The sequence below is a fragment of the Triticum urartu genome, chromosome 2A, assembly GCF_056163025.1.
Source record: "Triticum urartu cultivar PI428250 chromosome 2A, HENAU_Tu73, whole genome shotgun sequence".
Lineage (NCBI taxonomy): Eukaryota > Viridiplantae > Streptophyta > Magnoliopsida > Poales > Poaceae > Triticum > Triticum urartu.
This window is the reverse complement of record NC_141874.1, coordinates 245194107-245218446: the sequence shown is the minus strand read 5'-3', so window position 1 is coordinate 245218446 and position 24340 is coordinate 245194107.

The following is a 24340-nucleotide window of genomic DNA, read 5'->3' as shown; positions in this document are numbered from 1 at the left end:
TAAATAAACGAATTTTTCCTCGGCATGCTATCTTGCCGGTACACTTCTTGCCTAGTAGAGAGCGCGTCTGTCGGGTAACAGATAGAGGGACCAGCCCCTCGCCAACTCCTTTTTACCAAAGGCCACTGCGACCATCCTGACCGAAGCAACATTCGAGTCATGGGTGGGAGCACCAAAGTCTCAAAAGAGAGGAGATGTTTTCTCATGCAAAGTTATAGCTTTACAGAACACTAATGGACATGATGTGGAACTTATCTGCTTGGCTCGCTGGGGACCGCAATGCTGGGCAATCTTCTCACTCCTTGTCGAAGCCAAGTTCGCAGCAGGAACCTACAACTTCATGTAGATGAGAATGAATGCAGTATGCGATCCCTATCTATATGCATATGCAAATGCTCATGAAATTCTTATGCAGCGATCTTGGAATGCTTATCCATGCATGCAATCTCGGTCGGGGGCCCCCACAACACTTCTTCATTTCTCTTGCACGGGGTCATCGCCCCGGCTTTGTACAATGGTTTACATGTAGCTGAGGCAAGGTCTATACAAGAGGGTGGCTGCCTGGCCGCGCCTTATGGGTAGAACTTGCGGAGATGCTCAATATTCCACGAGTTTTGCAACTAAGTGCCATCTCCGGTCTCCAGACGGACTGCGCTAGGTCTGGTGACTCGTACTACCCGGTAAGGGCCCTCCCACTTTGGTGACAACTTGTGTGTACCCTTGGCTGACTGAATGTTCCTAAGGGCAAGGTCACCTTCCTCAAAACACCGGGCTTGAACCCTGCGGCTATGATAGCGACGCAGGCCTTGATGGTAGCATGCAGCATGCGTAGCAGCCCGGAGACGGTTCTCCTCGAGTAGCACAATGTCGTCACACCGGTGCTGGTCTTGCGCTACATCATTGTAGGAAAGTACTCGAGGTTGCCCGTAAATGAGTTCCATGGGGATAACTACTTCTGCCCCGTAGACCAGGTAGAAGCGAGTCTGCACGGTAGCTCGGTTTGGTGTCATTCTGAGGGACCGGAGAACTATCGGCAGCTCATTGATCCACCGCCTGCCGTGCTTTTGCAGCGTATCAAAAGTTCTCGTCTTGAGTCCTCGCAGCACTTCAGCGTTCGTCCTCTCAGCTTGTCCATTGCTCCGGGGGTGCGCCATAGATGCAAATGAGATCTTCCTTCCGACGACATGAACGTATTGTATGAAGATGTGGCTCGTGAACTGCGTGCCATTGTCAGTGATGATCCTTGCCGGAACTCCAAAATGACACACCAATTCTTTCAAGAACTTGATAGCTAACTAAGCAGTCACCTTTCTCACGGAAGTCACTTTCGGCCACTTTGTAAACTTGTCGATGGCAACGAACAAGAATTCAAAGCCACCGATTACTCATGGGAAGGGGCCGAGGATATTGAGCCCCCAGACCAAAAATGGCCATGATAAAGGGACTGTTTGAAGAGCTTGGGAAGGCAGGTGTGTTTTCTTGGAATGGAACTGACAAGTTCACATGTCATGACTAGCTCAACCGCATCTTGGAGGGACGTGGGCCAATAAAGTCATTGTCGGAATGCTTTCCCAACTAATGCCCTTGATCCAATGTGGGAGTCGCACATTCCTCTATGAATCTTAGCCAGCAGTTCCTTTCCTTCTTCCCGACAGACACACTTTAACTTCAAACCGTTGGGCCTCCTTCTGTATAGAGTGTCATCAGCAAACTGGTACATACTGGCCCTCCGGGCTACTCTCTTAATTTCATCTTGGTTGCTGGGAAGTTCTCCAGTTTGGAGGAAGTGGACAATGTGCGTTGCCCAAGTTGGAGCATGGGGCTCGTCAACGAGGACTAGCGGCACCTCCTCTGCTACGGGAGCACCAGGCTCGTTCATGGGGTTTGTGGACCCGGCTGGAGGGGGTGGTCCGGCAGGCTGTGAGATGTTGTTTCTATCAGGGTCTCTGCTGGGAGCAGAAGGCTCTCCGGGAGAGGCTTACCGTAGTCCAACTTTCTCCTCTTGTGGGCCAATGTTGCTGGGGATACAGAGGGTTGAGTGAGATGGAGAACAAAAGTTCCTGGTTCCATAGGAAGCTTCTGCGCAGCACACTTTGACAGATGATCTGCTATGCTATTTTCCGCACGAGGTACGTTCTCTGTTTGCAATCCATCAAAGTGCACCTCCAGAATTTGATAATCCAAGTAGACTTGGCTAAAAAGAAGCTATGAATCTCCTCGAATGATCAGCTTCTTAATTCCCTATTCGGCTGCAATCCTAAGCCTGGCAAGCAACCCTTCATTCTCAGATGTATTGTTGGTTGCTTCTTCCCCGGCAAAATGCATTTGGATGACGTACTTCAAGTGCTCCCCAGAGGGGGGCAACAAGAAGCACTCTAGCTCATGCACCTTGTAGGTAAAAAGCACCATCAAAATACATAACCCATTCTTTGCGTGATTCATTGCCGGGGATAACTGTCTCCGTTACCTCCTCAACAGGGGTTGGCGTCCATTCTACAATAAACTCTTCCAATTCCCTTCTCTAAATAGTTGATGTGCTCTCAAACTTCAAACCAAATCTGGATAACTCCAAAGCCCACTCCACTATTCTGCCAGTAGCCTCAGGGTTTCGGAGTATCCTTTGCAACGGGAAGCAAGTAACAACCGTGATCTGATGGGCTTGGAAGTAGTGGCGAAGTTTCCTTGAGGCCATAAAGAGACCAAAGATCAACTTCTGCATGCCAGAGTACCTCGTTCTACCCCCCTGTAACAAAGAGCTAACGAAGTACACTGGGCGCTGCACCACTTTCTTTCTTTCCATGTCCTTGGTGTTTTTCTTGTTGCCGTGCTCATTGCTATCTTGATCCTTTTCTGATTCCGCCAATCTCTGCTCACTTTCTGCCTCATCCACTTCTTTCTGTGCTACCAAGGCCGCACTGACCATTTGGTTTGTTGTTGCCAAGTATAGCAACAACTTCTCCTGGGGTTTGGGAGCAACCAACATAGGCACAGATGAAAAATAAGCTCTCAACTCTTGCAAAGCTGCATCTTCTTCTAAGGTCCACTTCAAAGGGCCGGCCTTCTTCAAGTTTTTGAAGAACGGCAGGGCGCGCTCGGCAAACTTGCAGGGGAATCTGCATAGCATGGCAACACATCCCGTCAGGCTCCTCACATCCTTGACTGTCCTTGGTGCCTGGATTTACTCGATGGCCCTGATCTTGTCGGGGTTGGCTTCGATCCCGCTGTGGGATACAAAGAAACCGAGCAGCTTGCCGGAGGGAACACCAAACACACACTTCTCTGGTGTAACGCCCACGATGCGGTTATATCTCCCACGTGTCGAGGCACGACTTAGAGGCCTAACAGCATGGTGGTTTTGTCGCAAGAGGGGTAATCTTCACACAATCCCATGTACTAAATAAGAGAGAGATAAAGAGTTGGCTTACAATCGGCTCTTCACACAAATAACAAGTTAAACATACATCATACAGAGTACAATCAAGGTCCGACTACGGAACCAAAATAAAAGAAGACAACCCCAAATGCTAGATCCCCCGATCGTCCCAACTGGGCTCCACTGCTGATCAACAGGAAACGAAACATAGTAACGTCCAAGGTCCTTGTTGAACTCCCACTTGAGTTTGGTAGAAACACCTGCACTGGTATCCTCAACACCTCCAACTGTTTTGTAAGTATCCGTGAGTCACGAGGACTCAGCAATCTCACACCCGCGAGATCAAAACTATTTAAGCTTATGGGTAGGATGGGGTAATGAGGTGGAGCTGCAGCAAGCGCTAAGCAAATATGGTGGCTAACATAAGCAAATAAAAGCGAGAAGAGAAGAAACGCAATGGTCGTAAAGCTATAAGTGATCAAGAAGTGATACTGAAACTACTTATGTTCAAGCATAACACAAGACCGTGTTCACTTCCCGGACTCCACCGAAAAGAGACCATCATGGCTACCCATGCGGTTGATGCATTTTAATTAAGTCAAGTGTCAAGTTCTCTACAACCGAACATTAACAAATTCCCATCTGCCACATAACCGCGGGCACGGCTCTCGAAAGTTTATACCTTGCAGGGGTGTCCCAACTTTTCCCATCATAAGCTCTCACGCTCAACGAAGGATATTCCTTCTCCCGGAAAGACCCAATCAGTCTCGGAATCCCGATTACAAGACATTTCGACAATGGTAAAACAAGACCTGCAAAACCTCCCGAATGTGCCGACAAATCCCGATAGAAGCTGCACATATCTCGTTCTCAGGGCACACTGGATGATACATCGTACGAGTAAAACCAGCCCTCAAGTTGCCTTGAGGTGGCCCCGTAGTCTACTCAGTTCGGACCAACAATTAGAGGAGCACTGGCCTGCGGGTATTAAAATAAGGATGACCCTCGGGCTCCAGAAACCTAAGGGAAAAAGTCTTAGGTTGGCAAATGTAAAACCAAGGTTGGGCCTTGCTGGAGGAGTTCTATTCAGATCAAACTGTCAAGGGGCCCCCATAACCCCAACCACGTAAGGAACGCAAAATCAAGGAACATTACAACCGTATGACGGAAACTAGGGCGGCAAGAGTGGAACGAAATAGTAGGCAAAAGGCCGAGCCTTCCACCCTTTACCAAGTATATAGATGCATTAATTAAAATAAGAGATATTGTGATATCCCAACATATCCATGTTCCAACATGGAATAAACTTCTACTTCACCTGCAACTAGCAGCACTATAAGAAGGATGGATGAAAATGGTTAGAGGCTATCATGGCAGTTTGGGAGGCTTGATAAACAAGTGGTAGGTAGCACGACATAGCGGTACAGCGAACAACTAGAAAGCAAAGATAGAAGTGATATCGAGGGTATGGTCATCTTGCCTGATGATGTAGGGTAGAATCCTAATCGCCCGATCTTTCACGAAAGGAGCGGATCCCGCGAAGAACACGAGGAACACAAAGAGGGAAATGAGGGAAAACGGGGGAAAACACAAGGGGAAACACAAGAGGAACACTCAAACTAACAAGAACAAGTCACACATGTGCTAGATCCTCAGATACATAGAACGATACACGAATCCATGGACAACTAAGGACGATACAAGGGAAGCCGGTCTTCTCCGTGAGGAGCTCTTGAAGTTCTTCTCCGAAAGGAGGTCTTGAATCCAAAGGGATCTTCTCCGAAGAGGCCGCGGTCTCTCACAAGGAGTAGATCCGATGTGGATGAGCGAAGCTCAATCTCTAAGTATGAGCTAAACCAACGCTAACCCTAGAAAGTTGTACGGGATAGAGTATATATAGTCTAGGGGGAGAAGGGGATACACGGGCCTCGGCCCTTTACTGTGCGTAGACAGGGAGGCCGGACGTCCGGGCTGTGGGGGGCGGATGTCCGAGCTGGTGAAGCTGGCCATGTTGCTCTTGGATTCAGGGGAGTCCGGATTTCCGGGCAGGGGGGGCGGATATCAGGGGCCTCGGGAATGGCCGGATGTCCGGGCTTGCGGGCCGGACGTCCGGGGGCTGTAGGCACTTGGAGGCTGAGCAGCTGAAGAGGAAGGCACTCTAGGGGCCGGATGTCTGGGGCCTTGGCCGGATGTCCGGGGCCTGGGAGATGCTCTTGGCTCCTTCCGTTGGTTCTCCTCATCCGTGGACTTGGGGACTTGTCCGTCTTCATGCGCATCTTCGGGAGGACCCTCTTGGTACCTAATCATGCACAACATCTCGGACTTAGGTGGAAGTTCAAAGAGGAGTGAGTTCACCTTATCATCGATAGCCTTGGCTCGGGCTCGTGTCATTGGTCCAAGTGGTATCGTTGGAGGTGTAGGTGCGTCCATGGGGATGATCTTAGGATGCTCTGCATCATCTCCCCTCCCTTGGGGAAGATCCGTCCTCGGATCGAAATTCTCATCACCATGGTAGGGCGACAGATCTTTGATGTTGAAGATGTCGCTCACGGAGTACTTGTCACGAGGAATGTCCATCTTGTAAGCATTGTTGTTGTAGCGTGCAAGCACCTTGAATGTTCCATCCACGCGTGGTCGAAGTTTGGACCTGCGTTCTTGGGGAAAACGGTCCTTGCAAAGGTGTAGCCACACGAGGTCTCCAATGTTGAATATCATAGGGTGCTTGTTGACGTTGAGCTTGGTCGCAAGGCGTTGTACTTGGCGCTCGATGGTGTTTATAGTATCTTCATGCACCTTCTTGATATGGGTCGCTCTTGCACTTGCGTCCAAATTGACTTGCTCTTGGAGTCGTAGAGGTAGAATATCCAATGGTGACAAAGGATTGAATCCGTAGACGACCTCGAAAGGGGAATTGCCGGTTGTTGAGTGTCTTGCTCGGTTGTAGGCGAACTCGGCGATGGGTAGACACTCCTCCCACTCCTCAATGTTCTTCTTGATGAGTACTCGAAGTAGAGCGGAGAGTGCAGTTTGTCATGTAACGCCCTCGATGCGGCTATATCTCCCACGTGTCGAAGCACGACTTAGAGGCATAACCGCATTGAAAGCAATGTCGCAAGTGAGGTAATCTTCACACAACCCATGTAATACATAAGGGAAAGAGATACATAGTTGGCTTACAATCGCCACTTCACACAATTACATGAATAAATCATTACATCATCCAGATACAATCAAGGTCCGACTACGGAACCAAAATAAAAGAAGAACCCCAAATGCGACAAAGGTCCCCGATCGACCCCAACTGGGCTCCACTACTGATCAACTAGAATGAAACAACACAACGGGCAAGATCTTCAACGAGCTCCTCCTGAGCTTGGTTGCGTCATCTGCACGGACTCATCGGCACCTGCAAGCTGGTTTTTGGAAGTATCTGTGAGCCACGGGGACTCAGCAATCTCGCACCCTCGCGATCAAGACTATTTACGCTTATGGGTAAGGTAAAAGGTATGAGGTGGAGCTGCAGCAAGCGACTAGAATATATGGTGGCTAACATATGCAAAAGAGAGAGAGAAGAGAAGGCAAAGAACGATCGATAAACTATGATCAAGAAGTGATCCTAGAACAACCTACGTCAAACATAACTCCAACACCGTGTTCACTTCCCGGACTCCTCCGGAAAGAGACCATCACGATTACACACGCGGTTGACTCATTTTAATTAAGTTAAGGTTCAAGTTATCTACAACCGGACATTAACAAATTCCCACCTAGCCATAACCGCGGGCACGGCTTTCGAAAGTTCAAATCCCTGCAGGGGTGTCCCAACTTAGCCCATCACAAGCTCTCACGGTCAACAAAGGAATAGACCTCCTCCCAAGACATTCCGATCAGACTCGGTATCCCGGTACAACAAGACATCCTCGACAATGGTAAAACAAGACCAGCAAGACCGCCCGATGCGCCGACATCCTGATAGGAGCTGCACATATCTCGTTCTCAGGGCAACACTGGATGAGCGCTCCGTACAACTAAAACCAGCCCTCAAGTTTCCCTGAGGTGGCGCTGCAAAGGACTCTAGTTTGGACCAACACTTAGACAAGCACTGGCCCCGGGGGGGGTTAAAATAAAGATGACCCTCGGGATGCGCGACTCCCAAGGGAAAAAGGCTAGATGGCAAATGGTAAAACCAAGGTTGGGCCTTGCTGGAGGAGTTTTATTCAAAGCGAACTGTCAAGGGGTTCCCATTATAACCCAACCGTGTAAGGAACGCAAAATCCGGGAACATAACACCGATATGATGGAAACTAGGGCGGCAAGAGTGGAAAAAAACACCAGGCATAAGGCCGAGCCTTCCACCCTTTACCAAGTATATATATGCATTAATTAAATAAGATATAATGTGATATCCCGACAAGTAAACATGTTCCAACAAGGAACAACATCTCCATGTTCCAACAAGGAACAAACTTCAATCTTCACCTGCAACTAACAACGCTATAAGAGGGGCTGAGCAAAGCGGTAACATAGCCAAACAATGGTTTGCGAGGACAAGGTGGGTTAGAGGCTTGGTTCAACAATATGGGAGGCATGAAAAGAAAGTGGTAGGTATCACAGCATAGGCATAGCAAAAGAGCGAGAAACTAATCAAGCAAAGATGGAAGTGATTTCGAGGGTATGGTCATCTTGCCTGAAATCCCGCAAGGAAGAAGAACGAGTCCATGAAGAAGACAAACGGAACGTAGATGAACGGGTCCTCACAACGCGACGTTATCGGAACCAACCCGAAGAAGCAAACACCGGAAAAGAAGCACACAACATAGTAAACAACCAACACATGAACATGGTATGATATGCGGGATGCGGTATGTGATGCATATGCATGATGTGACAAGGAATGCATGAACCTAGCCTCAACATGGAAATACAAGTGTGCCACTGGAAAGACGAGATGAAATCGCTTGAAAACGATATAAAGAATGCCGGAATCGGAGTTACGGTTTGGAAATGGCAAGCAATTCAAATATGACCATGTTCTGCGATATACAGCAAGTAGCCAACTAAATGCAACAAGATGAACATGCTAGAGAACTCAAACATGGCAACAAAATACATGGTAGGGATCCATTCAAGATGCTTAACAAAAGTCTAGCACTGAGCTATGGCCAATTCATCCATTAACAGGTTCAAACAAGCATGGAAAAAATGCATATGGTAAACAAATTTCAGACTTAGTGAAATTAACACTTGTCTGGAATTTCAGATCAGATAGCACTCTTTGGAGCATGAAAACTATATGCTACAGGACCTTAACATGGCAAAGTAAAGCATGGCATGGAGCTACTCAAAGATCTTAACAAAAGTTCCTTAGTGACCTTGAGCCAAAAGGGATCAGAAAATACATTTGCAAGCATGTGAACATGGCAAAACATAATCAGTTCTCAGACTTAGTGAAAACTGGAGCATGCTGAAACAGATATCAAGTAGGCATGTTAACGAGCTCGATGCACTCACTACAGAGCAAGGCATGACAATCTAAACATACAACCAACGAGAATACACATTACACAAGCTATACATGGCAAGAGCAATGACATGGCATGCACGGATCAACTACAACATCCTCGGCAAAATCGCTAACAAGTAGACAATCTGCCCAAATTCATGAAATAGCAAAAGTAGAGCTCGATTAACTCAAGCTAGGTTGCTCCATAATTTCAAACAAAGACATGGATGGATAGAGCACTACAAGATTAACAAAACATCCTTACTGATCATCCTCAAAAGAGGCACGGATCACTAGGAAACAACATGAACATATGGCATAATGAGATAAACAGCTCAAGGACTTAGTGGAATTGCTAAGTCCCTGAAATCAGCATTACCAAGTGCCTCACTTTGCAAGCTCGTGCTAGTCACCACACAAATCACAAAAATACATGGGTTGCACCTCTGGAAAGATGGCAAAACCCTTAGCAAAACATATGTAGAGCACCAGGGCATATCATGCACACAATAATCATGACAAAAATGACAAATATCTAAATGGAGCAGCAGATCTGACAATTAACTCAAGTAGCACTCTTCTAACAGCATTTCGGGCATCAAGATGAACTCAAAAGAAAATTATGCAATGAGATGAAATGATATGCTCTCTGAGACGAATATTTTGATATGCCATATGCCCAAAACGGAGCTACGGATGATGAGATACGACATGATGAACATGGGTATATGGATCTGGGAATTTCGGGGACTCGGTGGCATTATACCTCCGCGAAAAATCAACGGGCCGGATCTGGAGCTGGGCCTACTCTGGCGCGCTGCGTTGGGCCAGGGAGCTGGGTCGGCCCATGCGGTAGGTCAACGGAGCCGGGGAGGGAGCGGTTGGATCGGGCTCCTCCCGATCCATGGTGGCGGCGGCGCTGGATGACTCCGGCGGGGAGAGCGAGGTCCGGCGAGGCAGCAGGCCTCCGGTCGGAGGTGAGGGCACGGCGGAGGAAGATGGCCGCGGGCGTGGTCTGCTCCGGTGGGTGAGCTCCGGCAGCGCGGGGCGGATCCCGGGCAGGGGCCGCGGTGGCGTGCGGGCTCGGTGGCGATGGTCGGCGCCGGCGACGAGGCTCGGAGGCGGCGGGGCGACGACTCCAAGGCTGCGGGGTCGCGGGATCTCATCCGCAGGTGGCGGCGGCGGCCGTTTGGGCTCCGCGGGCCCGATCCGGGCCCGGCGGGCCTGGCGCGGTGGAGGAGGAGAGAGAGGACGGCGGCGCTGACGTGGCACGCCGTGGTTGGCCACGGCGGGCGGCGCGGACATGTCCGTCGGCGGAGAAGAAATGTCCGGCGGTGCGCGGAGGAGGGGGTTAGGGTTTGTACCGCAAAAATTTGGGAGGGGATCACATATATATAGGTAGAGAGAGCTAGGAGAGTCCAAATGAGGTGCGGTTTGCGGCCACGCGATCGTGATCAAATGCTCTAGATGATGGACGAGGTTTAGGTGGGTTTTGGGCCAAATTGAAAGGGTGTTGGGCTGCAACACACACGAGGCCTTTTCTGTCCCTCGGTTAACCGTTGGAGCATCAAACGAAGTCCTAATGGAACGAAACTTGACAGGCGGTCTATCGGTACTGAACCAAGGCCGCATGACAAGTCTCGGTCCAATCCGGAAATGTTTAATCCCCACACACGAGAAGAAGGTAGAAATGACCACCGGAGGAGAACGGAGCGCCGGATTGCAAAACGGACAACGGGGAAAATGCTCGGATGCATGAGACGAACACGTATGCAAATGAAATGCTGATGATGACATGATATGCAATGCATGACACGCAAGCAATGACAAGGCAACAACAGCGAATAACTGGACGACACCTGGCACATCGGTCTCGGGGCGTTACAACACTCCACCACTACGAGAGGATCTCGTCCCGAGATCTAGAATGGCACCGGAGGGACAACGGAAGAGAAAAGAGGAGAGGTAAAACTAAGTTGCTTCATTGACAAACAAGTGAGACCAAAGAACCTTGAAAAGGTTACACAAATTGAAAGAAAGGAAGCAATGGCGATGAACGAAATTGAAAGCACTTCGTTAAGAAAGAGGAAAAGAAAGAACCGATTCGGGTTGCACTCCGGTTGAAAAGAGATGAAAGACTTGAAAAAAAATGAAAGAGCTTGAGTAGAGGGTACAACACTTCGGTTAAATGGATAAACCAAGAAAAGAACACGATCCTAACAAAACGAAAAGATGGGTTGAAGAGAGCAACATCACAATGCCTCCGGAAGAAAGAATAGAAGATAGGTAAATGAAATAAAAGAATGGAGAAGGAAATGTCAACTTCTGCCACAAAAGAGCTTGAAAAGGTATCCTTAGGAGTAGGGTCGAACGGAGTTGTTGGAAACACAACAATGAAAAGATAAGCTTGATATGGTCTTATGGAATACAGCTCAAAATATGAGGTGACAACCTGCCACTCATGGGAAAAGAAATGGATTGATAAGAGCAAGGATAGGAGAAGCTTATTTCACCGGGAGGGTAGATGAAGAACTTGGATCATATATGAGCACCATTATAGCAACAATCCTTAGGGAAGCCTTTAGGTGAAATATAACACAAGATAACTCCAATGACGAGATTGATGGATTTAAAATATCTCATTCTTGACAACATGTGAATCATGAAAACATGAACTCAAATTATCAAAATGACATAATACCACCTCCAATAATATGGAAGAAAGAATTGCACTCCGGATAGCAAGATGAAGAATGCTTGAGTTCCTCTGAAAAGAATCTCAATGAACTCTAGGAGAAGGAATTTTTTTTCTTTGATGAACCATCATATATAGCCTCCATGAAGAAACTCCGGTAAAAAAAGAATAAAAGAAGGAGAAATTGAAAACACAAGGTGAATCCTTGCAATGATTTAGATGGATCTTCGTGATGATATAATGCGGAAAACATGGAACTCCGGAAAAGAAAAGATAAGCATCTCGAACTGAGAATGTGATACGATGAACCACTCCGGAAAAGAAATTGAATAAACTTGATGAAACAAGAATAAGAATTACATTATGCTTATCCTTCACCAATTAAATTGATGACAATCAATGGACTTGACATACTACTTATTCTCGTAGACAGGATTAAAATAGATATCGATAACTTGAGAAGATCTTGAACTACCCACCGGTAGAATAGAAACAACGAATAAATTGATAAGGAAGAGAAATCTTGAATGAACCACCGTAAGAATTGAAAATGAACGAAGGAGAAAAATAAAGAAGCATCGGGAAGAATTAGAGAGCAAATGAAGATACTTGAGGGGAATTTACATAAAAGAGAAGGAAGAGATCACGAGCCAATTAAAGATCACTTGAGCAAAACACCGGTAGAATTGGAGAATGATAGCTGAAAGCTGAGAATGAATAATCCCGAAATGATGGCCTCCGGATAGGTGAAAAGAATTCTCATGATCAAGACAATTACGAGAGGATGGCAACAAGCTAGAATCACGAATCTTGAAGAGAAAAGAGCAAGATTAAAGAGAAACTCTTCTTCGGTCTTCAACATCTGAGAATGAAGACGAGCACACCGGAATGAAGAATGGAAAAGTTGAGCCAACGATGAAAAGAATTAGAAAGATCTTGGACAAGGGCATTTGACTGATGATAAATCATTCTTATGTCAAACTTGGAAAAGAATTTGAGAGTAACACCGGGAAAAGAGAAGAGTCAGGTAAGATCCTGGGAAAAGACCTATGGGTTAGGGCCCACTCAAAAGAAACACCGTTGAAATGATTTAAAGAGAGAGATTTCACCGTTTGAGTTACATGGCTTGAATGAGATAACAATATCGAAATAGGTTGAGCAGATCTTGGATGACAAGACGAGCCTTCTGAGATATCTTCAGCACTCCGGAACAATAGAATAACGAGCGGTGAAAGATTATGAGGTGCACCGGTATGAGAAAGTATTTGAAATACAGAGAAGAATATGGTCGACACCGAGAGCTTGAATAGAATCCACCGGAGAAGAAAACGAGTGAAAAGTGACGAACTTGAAGCTCCGTTTGAATCTTCATGAGAATCACCGGATAAGGACATTGATAGAAAAGAATGGAGAGACTTCACATCAATAAGATGGATACTCGATTAAGAAATCTGAGTCCTTAAAGAAAAATAAGGGAGGGAGGGCGGGAAAAACAAAGGCAGCTTGGGACAGATAAAATGAGCACCGTTGATAAGAACTGATAATTGATCTTGCGGATGTTGAAATGATCGGATCCACTTGAAGAGAAAACACACCGGTTGAAAAAGAATTAACATGACAATCTCGATTGTCATGAAGGATTTGTACTCACATAGGAGTATGAGAACACCACTTAGGAAAGGTATGGAATCAACATTTGACATTTAAGCAACTCAAATACCACAACTCAAAAACAAAACAAAGGATTGGCTTGCAGAATAAGCTGGAACAAACATATGATAGAGATTTCGTCCGAAGTTTTCGTGGTGGGGCCTACACGGGCTCGATCGTACAACACCATCATGTACAAGGCAGTGCACATGACATACGAAGCGTCCCCGAGTCGGCATAGCCAAGGACTCTTTAAGACACAACAAGACCACTGTAAAACCAACCGTGAATAGGCCGACCAGTAGACGTCGAACCCCAATTTCATATCATACATCTGTCGGAAAGATATCCTAAGAGCTACTTGATTCCCACCTATGAAACTCCCGAACCTTTCCTGTTATGCAATCAGGTGTTGGGGATACAGGGGAAGCATAATATCTCACCCAAATCTAGCAAATCCTACATCCAGTTGTATCCATCCTTCAAAACATAACCAAGAAACCTTCGGAAATCATCTACCTCAACCTTCGAAAAGCATCCGTTATACAAGTTATGGCGATACTCCCGAACTCCCGCCCTAGTACTGGGTGGCGTCGAGGTTATCTCACCAACGAACTGCATAAAAGAGATTTTCGATGTCGGCGTACTAGACTCAGGTATTCCAGAACTGCAACAATAAAATTATGACGACAACACCTCAGAGCTTAACTCCCCGGGACACTTCCACAAAACCCCTGACAGGAGGCACCAAGAAAATGTTCTCGTCATAAAACCATCGGATCGATTCCAAGATACCCGCGTGATCCTAAAATTTTTGTTAGTGAAATTTGAGAAGAGAAGAGTCAAAACTCTACGTCAGGATGCCTTACCAGAGCGATAAGGAGACTGGGAAGTAAAAAGAATTCCTAAACTCTCCGATATATAATTCCTAAATGACTCAAAACATTTTTCTAGACACAACTCGGCTGCTAAAAATGATCAAGCAATGGGGCTCCTCAGGTCGGGGAAGGCTCTGATACCAACTTGTAACGCCCTCGATGCGGCTATATCTCCCACGTGTTGAAGCACGACTTAGAGGCATAACCATATTGAAAGCAATGTCGCAAGTGAGGTAATCTTCACACAACCCATGTAATACATAAGGGAAAGAGATACATAGTTGGCTAACAATCGCCACTTCACACAATTACATGAATAAATCATTACATCATCCAGATACAATCAAGGTCCGACTACGGAACCAAAATAAAAGAAGAACCCCAAATGCGACAAAGGTCCCCGATCGACCCCAACTGGGCTCCACTACTGATCAACTAGAACGAAACAACACAAAGGGCAAGATCTTCAACGAGCTCCTCCTGAGCTTGGTTGCGTCATCTGCACGGACTCATCGGCACCTGCAAGCTGGTTTTTGGAAGTATCTGTGAGCCACGGGGACGTAGCAATCTCGCACCCTCACGATCAAGACTATTTACGCTTATGGGTAAGGTAAAAGGTATGAGGTGGAGCTGCAGCAAGCGACTAGTATATATGGTGGCTAACATACGCAAAAGAGAGCGAGAAGAGAAGGCAAAGCACGATCGATAAACTATGATCAAGAAGTGATCCTAGAACAACCTACGTCAAACATAACTCCAACACCGTGTTCGCTTCCCGGACTCCACCGGAAAGAGACCATCACGGTTACACACGCAGTTGACTCATTTTAATTAAGTTAAGGTTCAAGTTATCTACAACCGGACATTAACAAATTCCTATCTGCCCATAACCGCGGTCACGGCTTTCGAAAGTTCAAATCCCTGCAGGGGTGTCCCGACTTAGCCCATCACAAGCTCTCACGGTCAATGAAGGAATAGACCTCCTCCCGAGACATTCCGATCAAACTCGGTATCCCGGTACAACAAGACATCCTCGACAATGGTAAAACAAGACCAGCAAGACCGCCCGATGCGCCGACATCCTGATAGGAGCTGAACATATCTCGTTCTCAGGGCAACACCGGATGAGCGCTCCGTACAACTAAAACCAGCCCTCAAGTTTCCCCGAGGTGGCGCTGCAAAGGACTCTAGTTCGGACCAACACTTAGACAAGCACTGGCCCGGGGGGTTAAAATAAAGATGACCCTCGGGATGCGCGACTCCCAAGGGAAAAAGGCTAGGTGGCAAATGGTAAAACCAAGGTTGGGCCTTGCTAGAGGAGTTTTATTCAAAGTGAACTGTCAAGGGGTTCCCATTATAACCCAACCGTGTAAGGAACGCAAAATCCGGGAACATAACACCGATATGACGGAAACTAGGGCGGCAAGAGTGGAAAAAAACACCAGGCATAAGGCCGAGCCTTCCACCCTTTACCAAGTATATAGATGCATTAATTAAATAAGATATAATGTGATATCCCGACAAGTAAACATGTTCCAACAAGGAACAACATCTCCATGTTCCAACAAGGAACAAACTTCAATCTTCACCTGCAACTAACAACGCTATAAGAGGGGCTGAGCAAAGCGGTAACATAGCCAAACAACGGTTTGCGAGGACAAGGTGGGTTAGAGGCTTGGTTCAACAATATGGGAGGCATGAAAAGCAAGTGGTAGGTATCACAGCATAGGCATAGCAAAAGAGCGAGAAACTAATCAAGCAAAGATGGAAGTGATTTCGAGGGTATGGTCATCTTGCCTGAAATCCCGCAAGGAAGAAGAACGAGTCCATGAAGAAGACAAACGGAACATAGATGAACGGGTCCTCACAACACGATGTTATCGGAACCAACGCGAAGAAGCAAACACCGGAAAAGAAGCACACAACATAGTAAACAACCAACACATGAACATGGTATGATATGCGGGATGCGGTATGTGATGCATATGCATGATGTGACAAGGAATGCGTGAACCTGGCCTCAACTTGGAAATACAAGTGTGCCACTGGAAATATGAGATGAAATCGCTTGAAAACGATATAAAGAATGCCGGAATCGGAGTTACGGTTTGGAAATGGCAAGCAATTCAAATATGACCATGTTCTGCGATATACAGCAAGTAGCCAACTAAATGCAACAAGATGAACATGCTACAGCACTCAAACATGGCAACAAAATACATGGCAGGGATCCATTCAAGATGCTTAACAAAAGTCTAGCACTGAGCTATGGCCAATTTATCCATTAACAGGTTCAAACAAGCATGGCAAAAATGCATATGGTAAACAGATTTCAGACTTAGTGAAATTAACACTTGTCTGGAATTTCAGATCAGATAGCACTCTTTGGAGCATGAAAACTATATGCTACAGGACCTTAACATGGAAAAGTAAAGCATGGCATGGAGCTACTCAAAGAGCTTAACAAAACCCCCTTAGTGACCTTGAGCCAAAAGGGATCAGAAAATACATTTGCAAGCATGTGAACATGGCAAAACATAATCAGTTCTCAGACTTAGTGAAAACTGGAGCATGCTGAAATAGATATCAAGTAGGCATGTTAATGAGCTCGATGCACTCACTACAGAGCAAGGCATGACAATCTAAGCATACACACAATGAGAATACACATTACACAAGCTAGACATGGCAAGAACAATAACATGGCATGCACGGATCAACTACAACATCCTCGGCAAAATCGCTAACAAGTAGACAATCTGCCCAGATTCATGAAATAGCAAAAGTAGAGCTCGATTGACTGAATCTAGGGTGCTCCATAATTGCAAACAAAGACATGGATGGATAGAGCACTACAAGATTAACAAAACATCCTTACTGATCATCCTCAAAAGAGGCATGGATCACTAGGAAACAACATGAACATATGGCATAATGAGATAAACAGCTCAAGGTCTTAGTGGAATTGCTAAGTCCCTGAAACCAGCATTACCAAGTGCCTCACTTTGCAAGCTCGTGCTAGTCACCACACACATCACAAAAATACATGGGTTGCACCTCTGGAAAGATGGCAAAACCCTTAGCAAAACATATGTAGAGCACCAGGGCATATCATGCACACAATAATCATGACAAAAATGAGAAATATCTAAATGGAGCAGCAGATCTGACAATTAACTCAAGTAGCACTCTTCTAACAGCATTTCGGTCATCAATATTAACTCAAAAGAAAATGAATAAGATGAAATGATATGCTCTCTGAGACGAACATTTTGATATGCTATATGCTCAAAACGGAGCTACGGATGATGAGATACGACATGACGAACATGGGTATATGGATCTGGGAATTTCGGGGACTCGGTGGCATTATACCTCCGCGAAAAATCAACGGGCCGGATCTGGAGCTGGGCCTACTCTGGCGCGCTGCGTTGGGCCAGGGAGCTGGTTCGGCTCATGCGGTAGGTCAACGGAGCCGGGGAGGGAACGGCTGGATCGGGCTCATCCCGATCCATGGTGGCGGTGGCGCTGGAAGACTCCGGCGGGGAGAGTGAGGTTCGGCGAGGCAGCAGGCCTCCGGTCGGAGGTGAGGGCGCGGCGGAAGAAGATGGCCGCGGGCGCGGTCTGCTCCGGTGGGTGAGCTCCGGCAGCGTGGGGCGGATCCCGGGCAGGGGCCGCGGTGGCGCGCGGGCTCGGCGGCGATGGTCGGCGCTGGCGACGAGGTGGCGGGGCGACGACTCCAAGGCTGCGGGGTTGCGGGATCTCATCCGCAGGTGGCGGCGGCGGCCGTTTGGGCTCCGCGGGCCCGATCCGGGCCCGGCGGGCCTGGCGCGGTGGAGGAGAGAGAGGACGGCGGCGCTGACGTGGCATGCCGTGGTTGGCCGCGGCGGGCGGCGCGAACATGTCCGTCGGCGGAGAAGAAATGTTCGGCGGCGCACGGAGGAGGGGGTTAGGGTTTGTACCGCGAAAATTTCGGAGGGGATCACATATATATAGGTAGAGAGAGCTAGGAGAGTCCAAATGAGGTGCGGTTTGCGGCCACGCGATCGTGATCGAACGCTCTAGATGATGGAGGAGGTTTAGGTGGGTTTTGGGCCAAATTGGAAGGGTGTTGGGCTGCAACACACACGAGGCCTTTTCGGTCCCTCGGTTAACCGTTGGAGCATCAAACGAAGTCCAAATGGAACGAAACTTGGCAGGCGGTCTACCGGTAGTGAACCAAGGCCGCATGAAAAGTCTCGGTCCAATCCGGAAATGTTTAATCCCCACACACAAGAAGAAGGTAGAAATGACCACCGGAGGAGAACGGAGCGGCGGATTGCAAAACGGACAACGGGGAAAATGCCCGGATGCATGAGACGAACACGTATGCAAATGAATTGCTCATGATGACATGATATGCAATGCATGACATGCTAGCAATGACAAGGCAACAACAGCGAATAACTGGACGACACCTGGCACATCGGTCTCGGGGCGTTACATGTCACCTCCGTTTGGCCGTCAGTTTGAGGATGGTATGCCGTGGAGAAGAGTAGCTTGATTCCGAGCTTGGCACATAGGGTCTTCCAAAAGTAGCTAAGGAACTTGTCATCGCGGTCCGAGACGATGGTTTTTGGCACACCATGGAGACGCAAAATTTCCCTACAAAAGAGATTAGCAACATGTGAAGCATCGTCTATCTTGTGGCAAGGAATAAAATGTGCCATTTTTGAGAAACGGTCCACAACGACAAATATAGAATCTTTCCCATTTCGAGTTCTAGGCAAACCAAGTACAAATTCCATGCTAATGTCTTCCCATGGTTGGTATGGAATTGGTAAAGGAATATAGAGACCATGAGATTGAGCTTTGGACTTAGCTTTGCGACATGTAGAACACCGGTTGGTGAAGCTATTGACGTCCCAAAACATCTTTGGCCAAAAGTAGCTCTTCGAGAGCGTGGCGAATGTCTTGTCACGTCCGATGTGTCCCATTAAGCCTCCTCCATGTGATTCCTGCAAAAGCAACAAACGAAAAGACGACTCAGGGATGTAAAGTTTGTTAGCTCTCATAAGATAGCCATCTTTTATGTAATAGCGTTCCCAAGATGTATTCGACAAACACTTGGCATAAGGAGTAGCAAAAGTTGCATCATGCTCATACAAGTCAATGACATCTAACTCAAGTTGCGTGACAGGCATGCATATGCGGGAAAGAGCATCCGCTACTATGTTTTCTTTACCCTTGATGTACTTGATGACATAGGGAAAAGACTCAATAAATTCACTCCATTTAGCATGAAGCTTGTTCAACTTAGTTTGTCCCTTAAGATACTTGAGAGTCTCATGATCGGTATGAATGATAAACTCATGGGGACGAAGGTAATGTTCCCATTCATGCAAAATGTGGACTAAAGCATATAGCTCTTTGTCATAGATGGGATAATTGAGTTGCGCTCCGGAAAGTTTCTCACTAAAGTAAGCTATGGGGCGCTTCTCTTGCATTAACACACCTCCTATGCCATTACCACTAGCATCGCAATGAATTTCAAAAGGCTTGTCAAAGTTTGGTAAAGCAAGCACGGGAGCATGAGTAAGCAAATTCTTAAGCTCATTGAATGCGGTATCTTGGGATGGTGCCCGAACAAAAGGCGCATTCTTCTTGCTCAAAGCATGCAAAGGGGAAGCAATGGTGCTAAAATCCTTCACAAAGCGACGATAGAAACCTGCAAGGCCAAGAAAACTACGAACTTGATGCAAGTTGGTTGGTTGCGGCCAAATATTAATAGCATTGATCTTGGACTCATCAACATGAACACCCTTAGAAGAAACAACAAAACCCAAGAAAACGAGATTATCAACACCAAAAAGGCATTTCTCCATATTAGCATAGAGGCGCTCTTTTCTAAGAGTTTGCAAAACGGTGCGGACATGGGTGGCATGCTCTTTGATAGATTTGCTAAACACAAGAATGTCATCAAAGTAGACGACAACAAATATACCAATGTAAGCGCGAATGACATGATTCATAAGGCGCATAAAAGTGCCCGGTGCTTCCGAAAGACCCATAGGCATGACTAACCACTCATACAAACCAAACTTGGTTTTGAAGGCGATTTTCCATTCATCACCCTCTTGTATGCGGATTTGATAGTAACCACTCTTAAGATCAATTTTGGAAAATATAGTGGCACCGCTAAGCTCATCAAGCATATCATCTAGGTGTGGAATGGGATACCTATAACGAACGGTGATAGCATTGATAGGTCTACAATCGGAGCACATGTGAAAACTACCATCACGTTTTGGCACAAGGATGACCGGAACGGCACAAGGGCTCAAACTTTCACGCACATGTCCATGGTCTATGAGATGCTTTACTTGCCTTCGAATTTATTTTCTTTCGTCGGGGTTGACACGGTATGGAGCTTTCTTCGGAAGAGGTGCTCCAGGGATGAGGTCGATTCAGTGCTCAATGCCTCGTAGAGGAGGTAGACCCGGAGGTAGCTCATCGGGAAAAACATCTTGAAATTCATGCAAAAGAGAAGACAACACTAGAGGAAGAGTGTGAGAAGTGTTAGTTTGTGGTGCATTGTCCTTGCACACGAGGACGTAGTGTAGGACACTAGATGGGTTCTCACACACTTCTCTCATCTCACGTTTGGTGGCAAATAGAACTTGGTTCTTGTTTTCGCTCATCGTGGAGGCACTCAATTTTGTCTTGTGGTGCTCACTCTCGTTTTGGTGGCTCGCTCTCTCACTATGATCTCCACGATGGGTGGGTTGCTTGTCGGCGATCAATCAACTTGGCGACATTGGACGGAGGACGTGCTCCTTGCCCTTCATATTGAAGATGTAGTAGTTCGTTCGGCCGTTGTGTACGACTCCTCTATCGAATTGCCATGGCCGTCCAAGGAGAAGATGACAAACGGTCATTGGAACGACGTCGCACTCCAAGGTGTCTTCATAGGCGCCGATCTTGAAGGAGACTTGTACTCGGTGCTCGACTTGGATAGTGCCAGAGTCACTAAGCCATTGCACTTTGTATGGATGTGGATGCTTCGTCTTGGGCAATTGGAGCTTGGAGAAAAGTTCTTCACTTGCAAGATTATGACAACTCCCTCCATCGATGATGACCTTGACGGATCAGCCATTGATGCCGGCCTTGGTGTGGAATATGTGGCATCATTGGTCTTCTTCTTGGTGATGTTGGAGAGTCAAGACTTTGGAGACAACAAGTGTGAGACTTGAGTCTTCCTCACAAATGACTTGTTCTTCTTCATTGTTCACTTGGCGGTGCATCGCGACTTGCTCGAGGGCTTCCATTTCGCCTTTGCTCATGGAGTCATAAGTGCCATCATCGTTGAAGACCATGGTTCACTTGTTGGTGCACTCGTAGGACTTGTGGCCTCGGCCTCCGCAAGTGAAACACTTGAGGGAACTCGTCTTGACGGTCTCATCCGTTGGGGTTGATGATGATGAAGTTGTCGGCTTGAAGTTGCTCGTAGGAGGATGGCTTGTAGTTGACGAAGCTTTCTTGGAAGTCGACTTGTCGATGTTGGAAGTAGAAGGTCTTGTAGTCGGTGTGGGAGTCGTTGAAGCTTGGTTATTGGAGAAGCCGTAGGACTTGGATGAGAACTTGGCATACTTGAAATCATCTTGCACTTGGCATTCCGCTTTGGTAGCTTGGTGCACTAGCTCGATGAGATTTGAGTATGGTTGGAAGTCGGCAATCTTCTTGATAGGGTGATTGAGTCCGTTCAATAAACGTGACATTGTTTGCTCATCATCTTCTGTGAAATTGGCTCTTATCATTGCAATCTCCATCTCCTTGTAGTATTCTTCAACGCTCTTTGTTCCTTGCTTGAAATGTTGGAGTTTCTTGAAGAGGTCGTGGTTGTAGTGGGTAGGTACGAAGCGTGCTCTCATGACATCCTTCATTTGCGCCCAAGTAGTGATGGGTGGTTCACCTCTTGCCTCTCGGCGCTCTATGATTTGTTCCCACCAAATGAGGACATAATCTTGGAACTCAAGGGATGCCATCGCGATCTTCTTCTCTTCTTCAAAATTTTGCAAACGGAAGATCTTGTCAACCTTCAATGCCCATGAAAGGTACTCTTCGGGATCGTTGCTTCTTTTGAACTTGGGCATGGTGAACTTGAGCTTGCTGTAGCGTTGCTCTTCATTGTGTTGGAGTCGGGGATGATGACGCCCTTGTTGTAGATGATTGTTCAACTCGTGGTGCTCTTGGCGCGGAGGGTTGTTATCCTCATGCTGCTCTTGTCGTGGAGGATTTCCATTGTTTTCATGCTCTCGATGAACTTGATGGTGTTGGCGAGCTTGTGGAGGATCTTCGCGAGCTCAAAGAGGAACTTGACGATGCACGCGAGCGTGAAATCTTTGTTCTTGAATTTCTTCGCGATGTGCTTCCTCTTGCTCATGGGCTTGTCGGCTTCGGTCGGCAACGGCTCGACTTGAATCGCGTAGAGCTTGTTGCATTGCAAGTGCTTGAGCGTCACGGAGTCGTTGTTCTTGACATTGTGCCTCGGCATCTTGGGCATTTTGGTGTAGACGCGCTCGCTCTTCCTCTTCATGTTGGCTTTGTCGTTGTCGTTGTCGTGCTAGCGGAAAGGCCTCATGAGTTTGACGTTGTTGGCGCTCTTGAGAGTCGGTGTCTCATAGGGGATTGAGTCTTGCTTGACGGTCGGTGCGCGCGGCTCGACGGAGAGTGTTCGATGTCGGTGTACTTGAGCCGAAGAGGGTGAAGTCAGAGTGGTGGCTTGAACGGCTCCTTCTTGAAGTGGAAGACGAGCGGTTGAGCAACAAAGCACGAATTTCGTCCATCCTTGCGTCATTCTCTTGCTTGTGATCGTCGAGCTTGTGGTCTAATTAGTCCCTTGTACGTTGCTCGGAAATTCGCAAGTCGGCGGCAAGGTTGTCGATGCATTCACTCATAGCTTGTTGCTCTTGATGCAAAGCACGTTGTGCACCAAAGAGGTGACTCTTTGTGACGAAGGAGTTCATGTCGTCGTCTTGCTCCATGAAGAGTGGGTTGGTAGAAGTACTTGGCCTATCCATCATTCCAAGACAAATGTGAGTGGTAGAAAGAAAAGAACGAGTACCAAATGTACCTTGACCAAAGTTGAAAGTGGATCGAGGATCAGTCCAATGTAGGACAAGGAAATAGCACAATTGGTACGAGTTCTTGTCGGTTTCTCACACCTACACAAGTAAAAGCTTTTGGTGGAGCTTGGTTAGGATGGTGGCACAAAATTTGATGCAATTGTAAGTGAGCTTCAATAATGTTGGAAAAGATTGCAAGATGCAATGTAACAAGTAGACCAAGCATATAAGGTACACGGAAACACACACACACAAAGATAAGTGGGGTTGTGCAACCAAGGGTGAGCCAAAATGTGGAATCCACAAATGCTCGTGTTGCACAACACTAAAGAGACGCTAGCACGCTTGTACAATAGGCAGATACAAGAACTTGTGCACAACCTACTTAGCAAAAATGCAACGACTTCTATCCCAAATATGTTCTATGCAAGGTGTTGCTATGATATGATCCAAGATGATCGAGTATGACAATCTTAATGTTGTAAGATGCTATGGTTCTTGCTTAAAAGCTCTTTGCTTATCTTTCTCTTTGCTTAAAAGCTTGTTTGGCTCTTTGATGTTTGAGCTCTTTTTCGCATGCAATGCTTGACGAATGAAGATAGCAAATGAGTATTCGATGAAAACTTTGTGACACAAGAGATGATACCAAGATATGAAACAATGATGTATGTATGCTATGGGAAGTATGATCACTAATGTGCACAAGTCTCATTGCCGGCAATACTCAATGGCTAGTCTCGATGGGTAAGCAACGCAAAGGAGTAAGGCTATGATGGCTATCAATGTAATGGCAAGAGTGATATGTCCAATACTAAGATGAGGTCACCGGTCTTGCTTCCGGTATGGTGTCAAAATGGTGGCACGAATACCAAGATGTAGTCGAGGTGGTCGTTGTTGCTGATGCGTCCGTGGAGAAGATAAGCGGCGGTGATGTCGATGTCGAACTGTACCTAAATAGCCGAAACACAAAAGGATACGGTACCGCAACTCAAATTCTCATACCTCGAAGTAGCAATTGTGTCGGAGAGCAAAACGGTCTAAAATGGTTGGGTTATGCGGAAGTGGTGGAGGTATGCGGAAGTATATATGGTATATGGTGGGCACCGGAACAAAATTTGGTGGAAATTGGGCGGAAAA